The 20,451-nt window shown below is 31.4% G+C and overlaps 1 long non-coding RNA gene across 1 annotated transcript; it reads right to left on the reverse strand.

Moving 5' to 3' along the window:
- Positions 1-16,800: 16,800 nt before the first annotated feature.
- Positions 16,801-19,803, reverse strand: LOC134723563 (uncharacterized). Its single transcript, XR_010108114.1, has 3 exons — positions 19,526-19,803; positions 18,646-18,703; positions 16,801-16,844 (listed from the first exon to the last, which is right to left on the reverse strand). It is a non-coding gene; the product is annotated as an uncharacterized LOC134723563 (long non-coding RNA).
- Between the last annotated feature and the right edge of the window lie 648 nt (positions 19,804-20,451).

A 20,451-nucleotide genomic window follows, 5' to 3' on the forward strand; every position in this document is an offset into this window, starting at 1 on the left:
GTAAAACACAAACTGTTCGTCAACCTCCTCTTCGTGGTCTATTTCAAATCCTTCTCGTTCCATTTTTTTAAAAAGATATATACCCGACCATAGAGCAGACAACAACCGAACCCGTAGGTGTCCTTCAGTTGGCCCCTAAAAATACTAGTTCAGTGATAATGGACGTCATACTAAACTCCGAATTATACACAAGAAACTAAAATTTTAAATCATACAAGTCTAACAAAGGCCAGAGGGACAGGCGCAAAATTGCGGCGGGGTTAAATATGTTTAGGAGATCTCAACCCTCCCCCTATACCTCTAGCCAATGTAGAAAAGTACTGAAACGCATAATAATACGCACATTAAAATTCAGTTCAAGAGAAGTCCGAGTCCGATGTCAAAAGATGTAACAAAAGAAAATAAATAAAATGGCAATAATACATAAATAACAACAGACTACTAGTAGTCAACTGACATGCCAGCTCCAGACCTCAATTAAACTGATTGAAAGATTATATCTTCATCATATGAATATCCGGCACAATCCCTCCCGTTAGGGGTTTAGTATCATACTATCATAAAATATATGAGAAGAACATAACCCGTGTCATGCCAACAACTGATTTATAGAAATAAATGTGTTTAGTTCCGATGCAAAGACCCTATAATTGAATCTATATTAAAGCCAAAATGAATGAAATCTTTAATGACCTGACAACAGTATCGTAACTATATCCCTTTTTAATATGTCTATTTAAAGGTTTTGTTAGTTTCTGAGGAGAATACTGACATTTTTGTACTTTATAAAGAATGTTTCCATAAAAATTGGATGTGAAAAACATGAACGTATAAGATGGCTGCATGTTGAGTTATATTTACGAATTATTTCCTTATACCGGTGATAAAATTTAGTAAAATGTTTTGACCAGTTTGTGATATCGAAAACCCTGGTGTAATAATTTTTAAGTAATACTTACATTTCTCTCGCTAAAATCTAAAACGTTGTTACATACACGAGCGAATCGTACAAGATGAGATACATAAACACCATAAGATGGTGACAAGAGAACGTCATCATCTAAAAATGGATAATTAACAATAGGAAATGAAAAATCATCTCTTTTATCGTAAATTTTCGTATTGAGCTTCCCGTTAATGATATAGATATGAAGATCGAGGAAAGGGCAGTGGTCATGTTAGTATTTCAAAGGTATAATATAAAAAAAACATTACACTTCTATTCATATCCATTTTTTTCTACTTTGAGGCTTAGTTTATTTGCTATGTTTATCAATAACAAGAACTATCTTTAAAAAAGATATCCGACGTATTCAAATTTGAGTATATAAGCACAATGACTTAATGATGCAGGACCTCTTTAATAAAATCTTCATCTGAATGTAACATATGTAACTACAAGAAATTCTTTACTAAGTCTTGTTATATTAAGGCAATAATATAAATGAATATTGTGATTACACCTAAAAAACAATATTTGTCAAAATATCTAGTGCAAATAAAAAGAAACAAATATACATTTACTACTGTTTACATTAAACTTAATTCATGGTTAATAAAGCTAGAAACTATTGGTAGTATACGTAGTATCTTTCTGTTTACATTCAACAAAACCCCGCCGCGGGAAATCTCACATGCGTAGGTGCGTTCTAAAAGTCATGAACGTCGTACAACAAGTTTACATTAAAATTATATAATTATATAATTGTCCCGAATAAACAGCTGTCATAGATGCAAAGAGCTATTGGAGAAACAATTATTTTAATAAAAATATAAATCTTTGTGAATTCTAGTTCTATAAAATATTTATAGTTTTTCACTTGCTTTCCATCACGATATAATTTTCGAGATGTTTTTTCAAACAAAACCAAATCACCCACCATGACAGCATGTTGTTCAATCACAGATTTTCGAGCATGCGTAGTCTGTTGCAATAGTGAAGCGTCCTTAAATTCAAAGTGCACAAACCGAAACTATACCGACTACGTCGGAAAAATGCACACTACTTGAAAGACTAAAATATTGACCAAATGACATACCTTTGGTTTGTAATTTGTCATTATAACAGTGTAGGTGTGTTTGAATTAAAACGTATCAGATAGAGATCGATTTATAAGAAAATTTATTCTTTTTTTTTACAAGCCTCTACCCCTTGCGACGCAAAATCTGACACCCCGAGCGACACTTCATATTTTGTTGAATAACAGTTTTAAAACCAATTAATTTTAACTAAGAAAGAGGTATTTTGTATAAGTAAATGAGAGGAATACAATTCTATTTAAATGGTATTGAGGGTAGTTGTGTAAAGTAGTTTTTATACCGAAATTAACATATAAAGCCTCAAAATCTGCAACACGGAAAACTAGGGCGAGGTGTTTGAGAAAACTGAGTACTGAAAACGACTGCTTCTGCTTTCAGGAAATAGATCATGTTGCGGTTCCTTCCGTGCAATACATTATATGGTACTGAGATTTCTAGAAATAAGAAATTTGATGCTTGAACTTACCTTGTTAATTTTTCGTCGCTTCAAAATTGCCACCCCATGTCAAACGAAGCCGACACCCCGCATGTGGCGTTCTACACGGTGGTTATGTAAGGGTATCGTGCCTTTAATTTGTGTATTATTTTTGTTTCATACGAACACGATTACGAATAATTTATCAAATCAATTATCAGTCAATAAAGGGTATATTACCTGTAATTACTACAAATAGACACATCAACAGAAATAAACGAGAGAAAAAATAACGATAAAGATTATACTCATATGGATGTGACTAAAACAGTTGTGTTCTTCATGTCGTGTGTCTTGAAAAAAATTACCCACAGTTTCACTCTATCCTGAAAAGATCAGGCTCATGCATTGTTTTCAATTTGCACATTATTTTTATCTACCTCTGAGCTAGTATGAAGAGCATAAAAGTTATCTGAATAATAAATGCTAATGATTGTCTAGTTAATTTTATTAGGATTGTATTTCACTACATATTTTTCTGAACCCCCCTGGCACTGAGTTATTTGAGGAAAGGTAAGATCCTTAGATAACGTGTATAAAAAGTAAAATCACAAAAATACTGAACTTAGAGGAAAATCTAATCTGAAAGTCCATAATCACATGGCAAAATCCTTTATACGATACTGCTTCTAATCTTATCAAGATAAATGACCCCTAGACAACGTTCATATAACGCTGCTTCTGAAATGATCGAGGGGTATGACCCCTAGGTAGAATTCATGAACCACTGATACTTACTTTTTCCATGGACGTGATCTCTAGATCTTTAAAAACAATGTTACTGAGTTACGGGGGTATGACCATTTGATAATATTGATATAACACTGGTCCTGTGATTTTCAAGGGATTTGACCACTAAATATCATCCATCTAACATGGGTTCTCTTTTTTCTAGGGACATTATCCCTCGATAAAGTCCGTATAACATTAATTTGGGATGTTCGAGGTTTTCTTTATGACCCCTAGATAAAATTCATATGTCACCGATACTCAGTTTTATAAGGGATGTGACCCCTAGATTAAATTCTTCAACACTGGGTTATTTGAGGGATATGACCACTCACTAGATATCGTTCCTGTAACACTGGTCAAGAGTTTTTCAAGGGATATGAAACCTAGATAACGTGCATACAACATTGAAACAAAGACAATTAAAGATTCACGATTTTTTAAAAGTCCAAGTAACAAAATGTCCCAACTGACGACAGCAACAGGGGAACCGCATTTAGTAAGCATCTATCATGTACTTGAAATTGCTTGGACAAGCACACGTGTTTCCACTTGATGTTACCATGGTTACTTAATAAAAAAAGCATTCTTGTGTCTCAGTGTGAAGTGTATAACATCTAGATAACGTGCATATACCACTGGTCCTGAGTTATTCGATGTGTATGAGCCCTAGATAAAATTAATTAACCACTTGTTCTTAGTGTTTCCTGGATGCGATCCTTCAAAAACGTTTATATAACGCTGGTAGTGCGGTTTTCAAGGGATATGATCCATATATAACGTGCATATAGTACATATACTCAGTGTCTGATATGACTTGAATTGACTTATTTTAAGGTTACAACCTTATAAAACTTAAATATAGCACATCGCCAACAACAATAGTAACGACCTCCTCGAACACCATCAGGCATTCCTGTTCCAAATTTTCTGTTAACTGTTAACGAAGCTGAAACGAAAATCACCAACCGATATTATACCGTCGACGAACTTACAACTGATTCATTGCGAAGAACTTCTGACCTAATAACTCAAACTTTACAGAAATCCACCGAAGGTATACTAATTTAAACTTAATACTTGCTTTAAAATGATTACAATAGAAATCCTGTCAGCTGTACTCTATTTTCTAATATTGTGTCATATGTTTTTTTTCAATACCAATAATCTAGTAAATAAATCAGATCATAATACACTTAATCCCTTCGTTTGTGGTGTTATCCTACCTTTGCAATGAAGTCATCGTTTTAAATTGAGATCGTAGTCATACAATGCTAGGATACCCTCATGTTTTATTTACATTAAGTGTTTTGACTGGACTCCATGATAACATTTTGACAAATATGGCTCGTTAATGCTTTACGCGAGATTTGAATATAAAAAAATATGCAAATTTGTTTGTTTTTACAGAAGATATAAAGATTTCACAGTTAACAACTTAGTCTGACGAAAATACATACATTTTACTGTTGGAAGAATCACTATCAACGAACAGTTTATCAGCTAAGATGGATCAACGTCAAACAAGGTCAATTACTGTCAAAAATAAAAACGAATACACGAAACAGACTTCACTTGTACTTCACGAGATTGATATAAAGCTCCAAAAAATTAAAAAAAAAACCCGAAGATTACCTTTGATAACTACTTTCCAACTTACCTTACCGATCGACCAGAAGGAAGGCGATCGGGGCTGTAGCTTTATTTATCCTTATTGGAATCGTACTGCTGTATCTAGTCACTATACAGAATCATCTAAAATTGTTCATCTGAAACATCAGACGAAGACCTTATAAAACCATGAGGGCAAATATTTAACAACCTGACGCTGCGTCAGCATTAGCAATGTCATAAGAAACATATCGACGAACCGTTTGAAAATTTATTATTGAAAAAAGCAAATTGCTTATTTTACACTATATTTTTATTATTGTTTGTTTTGCAAAGAAGAAATATATTCAAAACGCAATACTTGATTGATCTTTTGATACATATTTACGTTAAATAATATTTTGGTCGGTCTTTTTATCGTTCTTATTTTCTGCTATCAGCTATTACAGTTTTATATTTTTAATCTTATTAAAAAATGTCCTCTCAAGCTCAGACAAGGTTTCTTTGTCAGAGTTTTGCTTGGATTTGTTTTTATTGTATGTGTAATACAGTTGTCTCTTCTTGTATATTGCTTTTCTGATACCTTTGTCTATAAAAGGTGCTAGTTGTTTGCACGGTAATCTTCTTATCCATTATAATATAATTAACATCAGTTTGATTTGTAATTTCATAAGAATCAATTTCATTTACTATGTCAACATCAATGTCTTCCTGTAGGCAGCAACCCTCTATGAAGGAATAATGATAGGAAATATAGTATCAATTTGGGAAATATATACTCCGTATGCAGGCGCTGCTGGAATATGTTGCTACAAAGGAATTTTACAATTTTGAAGCTGAAATCAACTGTTTGGTCGTAATATTTGTTTTCAACTAACCCTCATTGTCAATTTCTAGATGTAAGTCAATATATGAGGCCGAGCTTAATGTATATGTTGTATCATTTATCTATAGTTTGATGGGATAGATTTGTTCAACATATATTGAAATATTTAGTGAGAGAACATCATCTATATAGTGGACACTAAAGTTAAAGGATATTGCTAACTCCTTCTAAAGAATTCCATTTATGAAATCAGCATAATAAGAATATAGAAACAAATCGGTATTAAGAGGGGCACAATTAATTTTTATTGGAATGCCGACTGTCTGTTGAAAAAAAACATCATCCAAACATAACAAATATGTTGTCAGTCAAGAAATCGAGCGTCTTGATAATGTCAGTTTCAGAAAATTTTATGTTTGAATCCGAGGTATTTTTTACAAAGTAGAATATATCCCTCCTCAAAACGAGTTAATTGTTACTACGATCGTCATTCTTTTTTTTATTTATTATAAAAACCAAATACCAACTCTTTCCATTTGTCTTTCAGTTTGAAATGCGGAATACTTGTGTAAAGTGTAGAAAAGTCAAATGATTTAATACTTTTGCTAGATGAGAGATCTTAGATTGTTGACTGCTTTGTTGACCGGAACGAACACTAAACGCAATTTGTTTTTAAACAAAGAAATGAGTGTATTACATATTCTTTGGAAAAACAAATAATAGTACATCATAAGAACGAACTATACAAATCAGTTGAAAAAGCCTTAACTCATCAGATGGATACAAATAGAAATGCTACACAAAATGACAGTGGCCGGGTACTCGTCTATCCCACCAACAAACAGACAATAAGTACAGATATGAGAGTACTCTTTATTATATCTTATTATACTACAATTATGTATTTTCTTTGAGTGCAAGTTTGACCAGATTGTAATACAAATCATGGTAGATCATCATTTAGTCAGTCAGGACTATACTTGCTGGAAAATTATCTCCCCATAACGCCACCTTATCTTTACAATCGTAAAAAAATGGAAGCCATTGTAGTGGTGACGCGCTGTCAATTTAACATTTGATAAGCGATATATTTATCCACATAGTATCATTTTGATCCGTATCCCTTTCTTCGGAATTGATGCTTATGCACAGAAATAAATCCATGAGAATTTGCAACAACAACAATCGACTGTTTTGTAAAAAGGAGAAGGTCCGGTAAGGACCGATTTTGGCCTCAAATTTCATGTTCATCTGACGAAAGATTTTTACAATTTTTCAAACATTTTAGTGTCTATTTTATGTGATTCAATTTATTTATGTGAAAGATTTTAACTGATTTAGTCATAAAAAACGCATGGATTCAATTTCAAGCTGAAATATGAAAAATCTACCAAATAAACCGCAAAATGTAATTTTTCACATGGTATTTGTCAAAAATGAAAGTGACCGCATCCGTGTTCATCCTCAACCTTTATATAAGTTATGTATTATCATAAAATACAACTTACATTTCTATATTAAGGATGAACACGAATGCGGCCACTTTCGTTTTACACGAAAACCGTCTAATATTTAACTAAAATGCTAGAATTATGAAGATTTCAGTAATTTAGCATGACTTAATAGTGCTAGTATCCGATATATGTGCATTTTACGGTCAAAATCAGCCCAAATCTATGTAGCAGAAGCATTCTACTGTCCAATGAATAACTAAAAGTTTACATTTTAACAATTTTGTAAAACTGCTATATTTTGGGGTCAAAAAGGGGTCTTACTGGACCTATTATTTATAAATTTACAAATATCTCGAAGCTAATTTCGATAATTGAAGTAAAACCACATAGTTGTTTACATAAGATTCATAAAACCATAAATTGGACACATTCATTTTTTTTGAAGCCCATGCAAGTAGATGTGAACCATTCAAATTAACAACTTCGCCTTGTTTACCTTTGTTAACAAATATTTCCATTTATTTTGTTTAATTTCAACTGAGTGTTCGTCGTAATATCTTGCTCAATGTAAGTTTTAGTATCGATTGATAGTTTACTCTTTCTTAGATTGGGGTATATTTTTTCGTAGAGTACTTGTGACTACAGTTCAGCAAACTCACTGTAATAGTTTGTTGAAATAATTTTCCAGTTTGCCTAAGTCTCATCTCTAAGTCTTTTAACCAAATTGTTTTTTCTTTGCTTCAATGTTAAATCAATATGTGTTATTTGAACCCCATTGTGAATAATCTGTACTTAACACTGAGCGTTAACCATTTTGCTACTATTCTCCAAAAAGAAATTATAAGTCATTTTCTTAGTCTTAGATATGGTTTCTTTGCACAGATTGTTCAGTAATCCAACATATTTTATATAAGGTAACCCCAGTGTTTTGAGAATAGTGACTTTGTCAATCATGCTTTATTGCTCTTTTTCCTCTAATCATTTGTGAGTTTTGACAATTTTTCCGACTGTTTCTCTATATTCAGTTTATCCAATTATTTTGGCTCAGCTATGATTCCAAGGCTGTTTAGGTAATAATTACAATTTTTACGTCAAATTGTCTTTGCAATGCTTGGTATAAAACAAGGAGATGAAGTATGACTGCAAATGAGACAGATTGCCACCAAATGTCAAATAAAGTGGATATAGTAAAACAACTGTGGGCAACCGTGCGACCTTCACAGTGAGAACAAACCAATACCTATGGTTGGATATGAAAGATCCCGACATTAAAGATTTGAAACAATTCAATTGAAAAAATTAACAGCCTAATGTGTACAAATTTTGTTTTACGAAATACTAATTTAACAGACATGAACCAATGACTGGACTACATGCTCCTGACTTGGGACAGGCATATACAGTGGAGGCAGAGTCAAATATGTTTATATGCTCTCAATCCTTCACAGTAATGTTACAGTACAACATAAAATAGACACACAAACTAGTTGAAAAGAGTTTACGTTTAGCTAGCCATATGCCTTAAATTTTTGTTCTATTGAGATAAACATTGCCATAAAAACGCGAGGTGACTATGTTGAACGCATCTATCCCTTCGAACTAGAGATAAAAGATACAACAGATACAGTTAAGCCGGCCTCCTATCTTGGCTTACATCTAGAAATTGAGAATGATTTCAGCTTCCCAATTGTAAATTTTCCATTTCTAAGTAGCAATATTCCAGCAGCGCCTGCATACGGAGTATATATTTCCCAATTGAAACGATGTTCCCGTGCTTGAATATTCTATCATGATTTCCTTGATAGATGGTTACTGCTCACAAGGACGTTATTAAACCAAGAGTTACAAACAGGGTAGTTGAAATTATCTCTTCGTAAATTTTACGGATGCAATGACGAGTTAATTGCCTATTATGTAATAACCATTTCACAGATGATATCGGATATGTTCTTATGTCGAAACTACCATCCCCTTCCTTTTAATGAATGTGACCTTCCGAATGAGACTATTTACCGGGTTTGTAGTAATAACATGAGCTACACGACGGGTGCAACATGTGAAGCAAAATTTGCTTACCCTTCTTTCTTGATATTGCAAGTAGGGGGCTGAAATGACACTGTAAACAAAGTTGTGTCCTGAATTTTAAAGTAAAGTAGTGATTTCGTCCAGCTGAAAAAGGTTGAAAATGAACACCTCGGAAGCTGTCAAAATATTTCAAGACCCTCTTTCATTAAATTGTCCATATTATGAATAAGAGCTGATGAAGTTATCTATAATTTTGATATAGAATTTGTCCATAAAGTAGTACAAAATACTGTAAAAATATTATTTAGAAAGCGCAAGTGGGATGTTTTAAATTTTAAAATTATATCTAATTTAAGAGATAGCTTGGTAGTCGCTACTTGAAATTTGAGCCGGTCTGATCATGCTTACTTGTGAGCTGTTATAAAAGAAAATGTTTTTAAATAAATATTTGTTAATGATGTGCAATTTTTTTTTGGTTTTAATAAACTGGTTCCAAATATGTATCGGTTTATGTGTTTTTATAAAAAGTAAAATAACAAAAATATCGAAGTCGGAGGAAAATTAAAAACGGAAAGTCCGTAATCGAATGGAAAAATCGAAAATTTAAACACATCTTACGAACGGATATCAACTGTCATAATTCTGAGTTGGTACACGCATTTTCTGATGTTCTTATTATTATATGTAGACAACTTTGGATTAAACCGGGTTTAGCTAGCTTAACCTCTCACTTGTATGACATTTCATAAATTTCAACGATTTTGACAACGATGTGTGAACAAAAAAATTATAGAGGTTACAGCAGTCAACATTGTGTTATAATCTTAATCCCTTTAAAAACAAACAAATATGTAACAAAATATTGATAAACTGTTTACGATTACTGATTGGATTTTTAAAACTGTTTAAAGAGGTTTTTGTTTTTTGTTTTTATGGATCGTTCAAATTAGTCTTTGACCGTGCCCGCAAATTTACAAACGATCATAGTAAACGTATTGATCCTTTAAATAAACTAATTCTAAAAGGTTACCAATTCAACACTGTAACCAGATCATTATATATTACATGTTGTTAAATTGATTTTATATTTAGCAGTAAATTGAAAGCAAACTAGATATTATTAATGTTTATATACACATTCATGGATCTACAATGTGTCGATACATGTATGTTGGCATTGCACACGGTCATGTTTTTTCTGTGACTGTTTTTGACGTCTTTACATTAAATTCTTAAGATGTTGGTTGTGTACTGATTGATAATTATGTATTATATGCATGATTTTTTTTATTAGTTGTTTGTGGCTTTGAAATAGCTGTCAGTAGCTGCAAGTACTCTCAGATCAGTACTAAGTGTATTTTTGTTATTGGGATATAGATTTTGTACTGGTACACTGCCACACCCTCTCTGTCTTTTTGTAAGATGTAATGTTATTTATATCCATCTGATTATTTAAGCCTTTTTCAACTGACTTTTTAGTTCGTTCTTATGTTGTACTGTTACACCACTGTACCATGTTAGCGGAGGGTTGCGATCCCGGTTAGATGTTTAACCCTTCCACATTATTTATGTATGTGCCAGTCCCAAGTCAGGAGCCTGTAATTCAGTGGTTGTCGATTGTTGATGTATTACATGTTTGTTTTTCGTTATTTTTTTGTACATATATTAGGTCGTTAGTTTGAATTGTTTTACATTTGTAATTGTGGGGTCTTTACAGCTTACTATGCAGTATGCAATTTCCTCATTGGAGGCTGTACGTTGACCTAGAGTTGTTCATTTCTGTGTCATGTTCTCTCTTGCTCTTGAAGAGAGTTGTCTCATTGGCAATCATACCCCTTTTTATATTTTAACTTGAGAGAAGATCGTTCATTTACAAAAAAAACTGGGTTGATGCCACTGCTGTTGGAGTTTGAATTTCCCGAGGGTATAGCCAGCCAAAGAGTCAGCTGTATTTAGAAAAACTTAAATTGATTTTGGTCCTAAATGATGAGTCTTTTGTACTCGTCTGGCGTAAATAAAAAAAAATAATCCTGGTATCTATGATGTTTTTTTTTAAATCACTGGGTCGTTTCCACTGTTGGTGACGTTTTACCCGAGGGTATCACCAGCCCACTAGTCAGCACTTCTGTAATGTCATGCATTATCATTGATATGTTCATGTTTATGAATTAAGTGTTTACAAAACTTTAGAAGTTTTGAAAACAAATGCTTATCTACTTCAGGAAAAAAATATCTTGGCTGTATTTGACAAAAATTTTAGAAATTGTGGTCCTCAATACTCTTTAACTTCGTCCTTTAACCAAGTACACAGTCAGAAGCGTTTTCCCTTCCTTGCTTAACATCAAAGATTTGATAAACAAATATGATTCCTTTAAATGTTCATATAATGTAGCAAATATGTGTAATTTTCTATTACATAAAGGCAGTTCTGAAAATCTCAAATGCCAAGGTCATAGACACATAAATAGCATTGAGGAAGTTAAATTCTATTTTAAGCTTTATTACTGATTTTTCGGAAATCTCAAATAATAAGAAAATGAATTGAACAGGATGTAAGTTTTGAAGTGTAGTTCTTTTAATTATAAAAGTGACACATGTGATATTAATGAAGATGTACTGCATGACAAATATTTATGTCTGTGCCCACAGTAATTGTTAATAATAAGCTTATTATCATCGGTATTATTCAATTTTGATGCGTTGACCTTCAATGCAATTGACTACCTGACCTGTTTTTACAATCAACATGTGCAGAAGATGGAAGGTAAACAATTCAATATTTACTAGTCTAAGAATATTCATGTTTGCATCGACATCATATACTTAACTTATTTGACAATATAGTGTAAATACAGCATCATTTTGTGAATTTAGTATTTCAACTGATTTTATCAATCCACGAGAATTTGTTGAGTCTATTAATAACGATCATATCTATTAATTTCTCAAAAAGGGGGTTAAAATCATATGATCTCATTCAAATGCATGTATCGTCCTGTATCCGCCACTATTATGCTTTTATAGGTATAGGTTGCAATTATGTAGACAATGCAATTCCACCTAGGAACTCCCTTTGTGGCTTAAACTTAGACACTTTTACTATTTAGTTTCGTGAAAAATAATATCCCAGAACGGAAAGTTTATATGCACTTCTATTTTATTCAAAGGTCAAAGTATAGGGTTGTGCGGCATCTTTTCAACATTTATATGCCCTGAACTTTCAAGAGTTTCTACTTAAACTTAAATTCTATACTATCATTAACTCCATTTATGGACTGTTTAAGAATTAAGATTTAGGCGCTACCATGTTTTTCTATGCTGGTTACATTCTCAAGTGATGTTAGCTGAATTGAAAACCGTTTAAGTATGTGCTTTTGATATGTTTTTATTTGTTTTTATCTGATGCGTTTAGCATTTTTCCAAAAAAAATTGTAGTTTGTTTTTTTAATAGTCTGTTACTCACGATTTTCCAAGGTTATTGGGAGGGTTTGGATTCCGCTCACATGTTTAAAACCTCCTTATTTTGTATGATTGTGTCTTTCCCATTACAGCAGACTGTAATTTAGTAGTTGTAGTTTGTTGCGATGTAACATATTTGTGTTTCCTTATTTTTTTTTGTACTTATATAAGGCCGTTAAGATTAAATACTTTTACATTTGTGATTTAGCGGTTTTTATAGCTGACTATGCGATATTGGATTTGCTCATTGTTGAAGGCCGTTCGATTATCTATTTCTGTTAAATTCTGTTTTATTTGGTATCTTGTGAAGAATTGTATCATTGCCAAAAAATCCATATCCTGAACAAATTCTTCAAATGTGACATTGCTGCTTTTGAGGTGTATGAAAATGTAACAATTTTATTGTTTTTATTTTCAATCTTAATTCCTCTCTTTCGTGAAGCTCTACAATGGGGGTACTTGCATTTTATTGCGCGTTCATGTCTCATCGTTTTCAAGTTTCTGAGATGGAGTCCAAAAGATTATTTTAAGAATTGTTCCATGCCTTTCTGATCCTTTTTTTTTTATCTTGACTCTTTCCATTAGTGGAATGTGTAGCAAACGCTTTCTCAGTTTGGCGTCATGACTGTCTTGTTTCTCGTCAATTTTAGTTATATGCTTTTGAATGTACACTGATTTTCTAATCTGGCAGATCTAATTATTTGGATTTATCTTATTTTCCCTTTCCTGGTAAATTTTAATATATCAAGCCTAGGGTAAAATTAGTATGCTGTATGTCCAAATTAAAAACGGACTTAACCCAAATAATTGTTTTATACTTTGTAAAGCTCAAATGAGAATGTTAGGAAGCAATAAAAATGAAAACGATATTAATTGCTATATTTATTAATATATTATACTGAGTAATATAAAATCATGATTTCATTTATAGTCTATAGTTCATTATGACATTCAATACATTATTATTGATGTGAACAAACATTTTGTACATACAGTTAACTGTATCCAAATCGCTATTAAACAAAAAATCGTATAATTTTCTGATGTTGTACTGTTATACCACTGTTCCAGGTTAGGGGAGGGTTGGTGTCCTACTTATATGTTTAACCCCGCCATTATTTATGTATGTGCCTGTCGCAAGTCAGGGGCCTATAATTCAGTGTTTGTCGTTTGTTTATGTGTTACATATTTGTTTTTCGTTCATATTTGTTTACATAAATAATGGCCGTTAATTTTCTCATTTTAATTGTTTTAAAGCTGACTATGCGGTAAAATGGCAGGCCCTTTAGTTTGGTTGAATTTCTATTAATAACCTACTTGTGAAAATTAGAGATACATGTATTATCCTGAAAACGTCTCAAATCATCCAAATATGGCTCATTACATGCAGTCAAAATTTCTGATAATATTTTGCTGATGTGCTTTTTATTTAGAAGTTATTATGAAAGTCACACACAATTTAGCAATATACATTTATCAAATTTTGATTCATGTGATCTTGAAAATGTCAACAGTCTGTTCTTCAATAGAAACAGTGGCCTTAAATTAAAGAGGTTCACATACTTTGAAAATAGTTAAATGTATTGTACCAACATACCTATATAATTTTTAAAAAAATATTGAGTTTTATCGATATTGGTTCTTAATCTTTTGTTCTTTAATACGTTCTTTACAGTAATTCTAAAGAGGAAAATCACAGTATGATTCACATTTGAAAAAAATCATAATAACCATACATCATATCCAGAATTATGTGCAATTTCTAATGATTTTATAAAAAATTGAATTAAAACTAACAATATTATTAAAAGGTAAAATAAGAAAAGTACTTTATAAAATGATAAAATCAAAAGCTCAAAAACTGTAATCTAATCTTAACACTATAAAACACGCAATTAGTACACAACAATGAAAACCAAAATGGCATATAGGCATTCTTTAGATAACGTATACGATATCAATGAAATGAAAATAAAATACTGTTAAGAACTTGTTAGATACGGTATAACAATGGCGTTATCCAATATTTGGACCACAATTCTTAATAACTTAGATACTAAATAGTTATAGATATCATTGCTGTGAAATTTTAATTCAATGTCAAAATTTATCACTGGTGAACGTATTTATTTTTAAAACTACTAGGAGATACCAACACAATCGCAGAGAGACGTCGGGTGTCTGTTTTCAAAAAAAAAAAGGGAGAGGGGTTTCGACTTGAGGATTTTTTACATATTAAAAAAGGGGAGGGTCATTTTGACACGTTTAACACCAATTTCATTTTTGAACAGTTCTGCACCTGAGTAAAAAGGGTGTTTTTGTAATGTATTTTGATGACTGAATATATGTCCCTATATACTGCCCCTTAACTATTTGTGCAGTCAAATTGCATTGACTATATATCCATTTGCCTTGTTAATGGCGTTGACAATGCGTTTCCGTTGAGTTTAATTTTTTCACGTTAATAAAAAATAAAGGGATGCGGAAAATTTCTAAGACTGGTATGCAAAAAACCACCTCTGGAACCCTGAAAACAATGTTGTTCTAATTCCGAAAGGACGTTATTTTGATTATTATAAATTAGCAAGAGAACGTTCTAATGAATTGAAAAAAACAACCAGAAATGAATTAAAAGAAAAAAAGGAACCTTGTAGTTTTATTTTTTATTCCGTATATAGCCAACGTGAAGAAGAACAGGTTATGAGAACTTAGTGTAAACTTAGTTAAAATATTGTTCCGTCGTAAAGGATCTTTTGATTTTGTCACTGTTGTTCAAAACTAAATTGTAGGGACTTTCCATTTTGACCAAACCTGTCATAACAGTTATTACTAGTATTACGTAAAAAAATAATGTTGAATATAGCGCGTCTTCTGATTGGATGACGTTTTTTTTGTTTATCAGCTCATAGACATAATTTTAGCATGTGACCGTGAGGTCATCGACGTTTTTTCATGTTAACTACTGTTTAAATTGGAATTTAGATGTATAAGAAATGACTGTATTATTTTTCTTTGTCTATTCGAAATAACATAAAAATGTGGTGCACACTTAAAAAATAACCCGCTGCGCAGGTTAGTCAGTGTGCACCAGAGTTTTGATGCTATTCCTTCAAAGACAGAACAAATATTACAGTCATTCCTTAATTATTATAATTATTACATTATCAATCATTGGAATGACTTTTTTTCAAAGAATTTAAAAATCTACATACACTTTAAAAAGATTACACATGAAAAATAACTACCTAAACATATAAATACTTGTAAGTTCCAAACTATATACTATCTCTATATGGCCCTTCCTAAAAGGGAACTTTTCCAACTTGACTCTCACACTTCGCTGGATATTACGATCAATCTCTTTCTTCCAGTTACAAAGGAAACATTTTTTTACTATACGCAAAAACATCTTCAGATGTTATGTGAACTAGTTATGTGTTAGGTTTACTATATCTGTTCGCTTCCTAACTTTCTTTAATATGAAATTTGGAACAAATTAAAACAAAACATCAAGTCAATGTCACAATGAACAACTTAATCACTGAACGGGTTTTCGACAACATGTAGATCTTCAGCTGCCCTGAAAAAATAAAAGTTATGAAATCACATATCTGAATGATTAGATACATCGTTATTTTATATTCTTATGGCGGGATAAATAAATCAGTCAAAATCTAATAAAATTGTTCTAGATTGCGTATTCTAATATTTTGTAATGGAATGATCTGGAAAAATATTATTGTGTATGATTTTGTTAACTACCACCGAACATTTAATTTAAACAATAGCCAGTTTCACACAACAAACATATATATTTTTATCACCTCTACTTGAGTAAGTGAATTCGTCATTTATGTGTTCGTGCCAGTGTTATACCCCAAGATACATATATTTGGAAATATACATATAATCTTTAGTTAATATGTTACATGATTTTAATTTCAACTCTTCAACTCTTTAAATGATTGAAAATAAGTTATAAATATTAACAAATGTGTTATGAAGCATTTCTTATTCTTATTACAACTAAAAAGAAAAGTATGGTTTCGGAAGTAAATAACTGATTTCGGAGCAGTTTAATATATATATAGACACATATCATACCAAAGAGTTATAAGTAAAGCTTCTTTGAGTATTGTATGTAAGGTGAATAGTAATTCTTGAAATAATACTTTGACTTACATCTTCAAAGTCTCAACTTATGCATTTTCACTTCAGCGACTATCTGAAATAAAAAAAATAAACTTAAAAAAAGATTTTGTTTACTTCAGGAAATAACAACAAAATCGTTCACTTATAATCCAAGCCGAACAAAATAATCACTTTCATTGTAGAAATGCCAATCATATATTGTGATATTTACTTTTTATGGCAACTTTGATGCGACTTTTAAGCACTTTATGTATAAACTCAATAAATGTTGGTATCTACACATAAAGGATTAAGTTATGTTTGCTTGAGGGTTTCGTTAGTTATGATGATTACATAGTTAATTGTTGTTCGGATCATTTGGTAAAGAAACAGCTTTTTACAAACGTTTAAAAAAAATAAATAAAGGTTTCACTGATTGAACAAATATATGGTGAGCATAGAAGATTCCAAAATTGTTCTTGTTTTGTATTCTAAGTATTATTTTAATTACATTCAAATTATTTTAACTGGCTATGCAGCGAAGACTATATACAAAACTATACCCCCATCCCCACAAAAAAAGAAAGAAAAGATTTCAAACTTGTACAGCTATTTCTATTCATCATTTTATAGTGCAAAATGAAAAACAATTTATGGAGCTGTTTCAATGTGTTTAACGGACAAAGATGAGTTAAGTTTTGGACAATTGTTTTGGTCTTAAAATTATATGTATAATCTATAGTACATACAACAGTGATGTACCATTTTTAACGCATTTTAATTAAGTTAAAATTCATATTATCTTTGACCAAACAGTTATATTCTAAATATGCAAGAATTTGTTTTTGTTTTTAAATTGTATTCCTAAACTGAGAGAACGTTACGGTTATTGCTAACTTATTGTTCGTGTGACATATAATCTGAACTGTGACATTAAATACAGTTATGATCTTACTAAGAATAGATATATACTCGTACTTTATTTTGCCTTTTAAACACTTTTTGATTCGAGCGTCACTGATGAGTCTTTGTAGACGAAACGCGCGTCTGTCGTCAATATAGAATTTCAATCCTGGTATCTATAATGAACTTATTGGCAATGTTTAGTAAGTCTGTAATATTAATTCAGTGTCAATATCGTTTTGTGAATGTTATGTTGTGTTTTATAATACACGAGTAAAACAAACATTTTTTTTTATTGAAAAACCGACACGCAATCAATACGTGGTATGCATGAAACTGTTACAGTGTGAATCTGTCCATTCATATTTTGACACATTTTTTTAATTTTAAAAATAGTAAAGCAATCCATTTATCTCTAAAGTCTGTCTCAGTAGGTGCAAAAGTGAAAGTTCTGAATTCGATTATTAGCGTATCTTTCCGTTGAAATGTCATTGTAGCGGATAGAAGAAAGTAATATGTATGATTATGTAAATATAAAAAAGATGATGTGGATTGATTGCCAATTAGACAACTGTCCACAAGAGACCAAAACGACACAGACATTAATAACTATAGGTCACCGTACGGCCTTCAACAATGAGCAAAGTCCATACCGCATTGTCAGCTATAAAAGGCCCCGATATGACAATGTGAAACAATTCAAACGAGAAAACTAACGGCCTTATTTATATATAAAGATAAACAAAAAACAAATATGTAACACATAAACTAACGACGACCTCCTAATTACAGGCTCCTGACTTGGGACATGCACATATATAAATAATGTGGCGGTGTTAAACGTTGTTAGCGGGATTCCAACGCACCCCTACCCTGGGACAGTGGTATACCAGTACAGCATAAGAACGAACTATAAAAATCTGTTGAAAAAGCTACGTAAACTCCGTTTTGACCTTGTTTGTTACATCTATATGAAACTGAGTAAAACTTACCTTTTTTTCTGAAACGTTGTCCCTCTTGTATGGTTCTCTGCTAAAGTGAAATAATTATCTAAAAAAAAATACAGTCTATTAATCAATTGTATTTTAATCGTAGTTGATTGTTACTGTTTATCAGTTCCGAATGATACACGCTATTGATATTTGATAATATTTGAGAAAAGGACGCGTCAAATGTCCAATTCACCTCCACGTTTTCTCTGATCATCTGATGTTTGTGTGGAAAAATGATTATATCTTCGTCGTTTGAAATATTGTAGATGGTAGTATAATTGTCAATCATCCATCATCTATTTTATGTTAGAGAAAGAAAGAAGTTGTATTTAGGTCAAAGTTGCTTACATTGAGCATCGTAAAACATACCACGTAAACAGATTAATGTATTATATTATAAAGAATTCAATGTATATGACTGTGACCACACTATTTATGAACTACTCTATTTAACATAATTTTTTTTGGCAATTTTTCATAATTTTAAAGGTGGTTGACAATAAAATTTGTGGCTTGTAAAAGCTTCCCATGTCCTGTTTTCATGGATTCTAGTGTGTTTATAGTACGTTAGGTGCGTGTGTGTTTCAATCGGGTTATCCTCTTTTGATTTGTTCGCATACATGTTATTTGGGTTGTCTTTTTCGTTATATGGCATCTGAATTTTGAAAGTCTGATTGTACCTATGTATATTGTCTTTGATATTTTCTACCCGTTCGTCAATTTTTCATTAAATTTTAATAAAGAACCATAAATACTTGCGATGCGCAAATGATAAAAATTTTAAATAAAAACAAAAACTGTGCCTACGAACTGTATTACAATAAATGTCTGGACACGACTATTGTAAACAATTTTCAAGCTATTACTAAGTTTTACTCACCATCAAAATAATCCGATTACAGAGTTGCTGCTTATTAACTTGCAATTCTGCCTTTAAAATAGAAAATTCATTCACATCGTATGGTTTGTACATTAACAATAATAAATTAGATGAAAATATTTAACTTTCATCTTACAACAAATGTAGACATTATACATATAGAATAAAAAAAAGATAATTTCATAAATTTAATACATAATACACATTAAAAAATGCGGTAAATTTCCCTATTAAAAACATAAATATACTTAGCTCACTGTTTAAAGATATATATATATATATATATATATATATATATGAGCATTAAGAAAGCAGAGTTTTTTGTACTATTTTATGGTTAAAGGGAAAACAAAAACCGAGATTTATAATTCTTGTTTCAGTATGATTAAAGAATGAACTGAGATGAAATGGAAAAATATGTATAATCTAGAATTGATACTGTAATCCAGTAGAGCATTAGAAATAAGTTAAGCTAAATATATTATAAGTTTAAAGTGCTCCTTTTCGAGATTTTTTTTCAAATGGCGGGAAAAGGCTGACTTGGACTGTTACCTTATATTTGCATTGGTATTATTCGGGTCTCAAATCGAAATAAATAAATGCTTAAATTTTAGTAAATGAACTTTTATGAGCTATACATATCTTGTACAAAAGGAGCAGTATTTAGTTGTTAAACTATTTTGTTACGTCTCAAAAAACCTCGTCATCTACCTTTCTGACGAAGACGGCGGTTCATAATTAATGTATTCATCAGACTATTAAAAAGTGTACACCAACACTATAATGGACAAATTTTGATACATGTTTATCTGTACATAAGTTGTTAATTAAAAATAGAACACTTACACAATAAAGAAATATATTAAATCAAATCAATTGTAAAGGTGTTTGCAGCGACTAAAAAAACCTACCATTTAAGACATAAG

This window comes from Mytilus trossulus, chromosome 6 (genome assembly GCF_036588685.1).
Source record: "Mytilus trossulus isolate FHL-02 chromosome 6, PNRI_Mtr1.1.1.hap1, whole genome shotgun sequence".
Classification (NCBI taxonomy): domain Eukaryota; kingdom Metazoa; phylum Mollusca; class Bivalvia; order Mytilida; family Mytilidae; genus Mytilus; species Mytilus trossulus.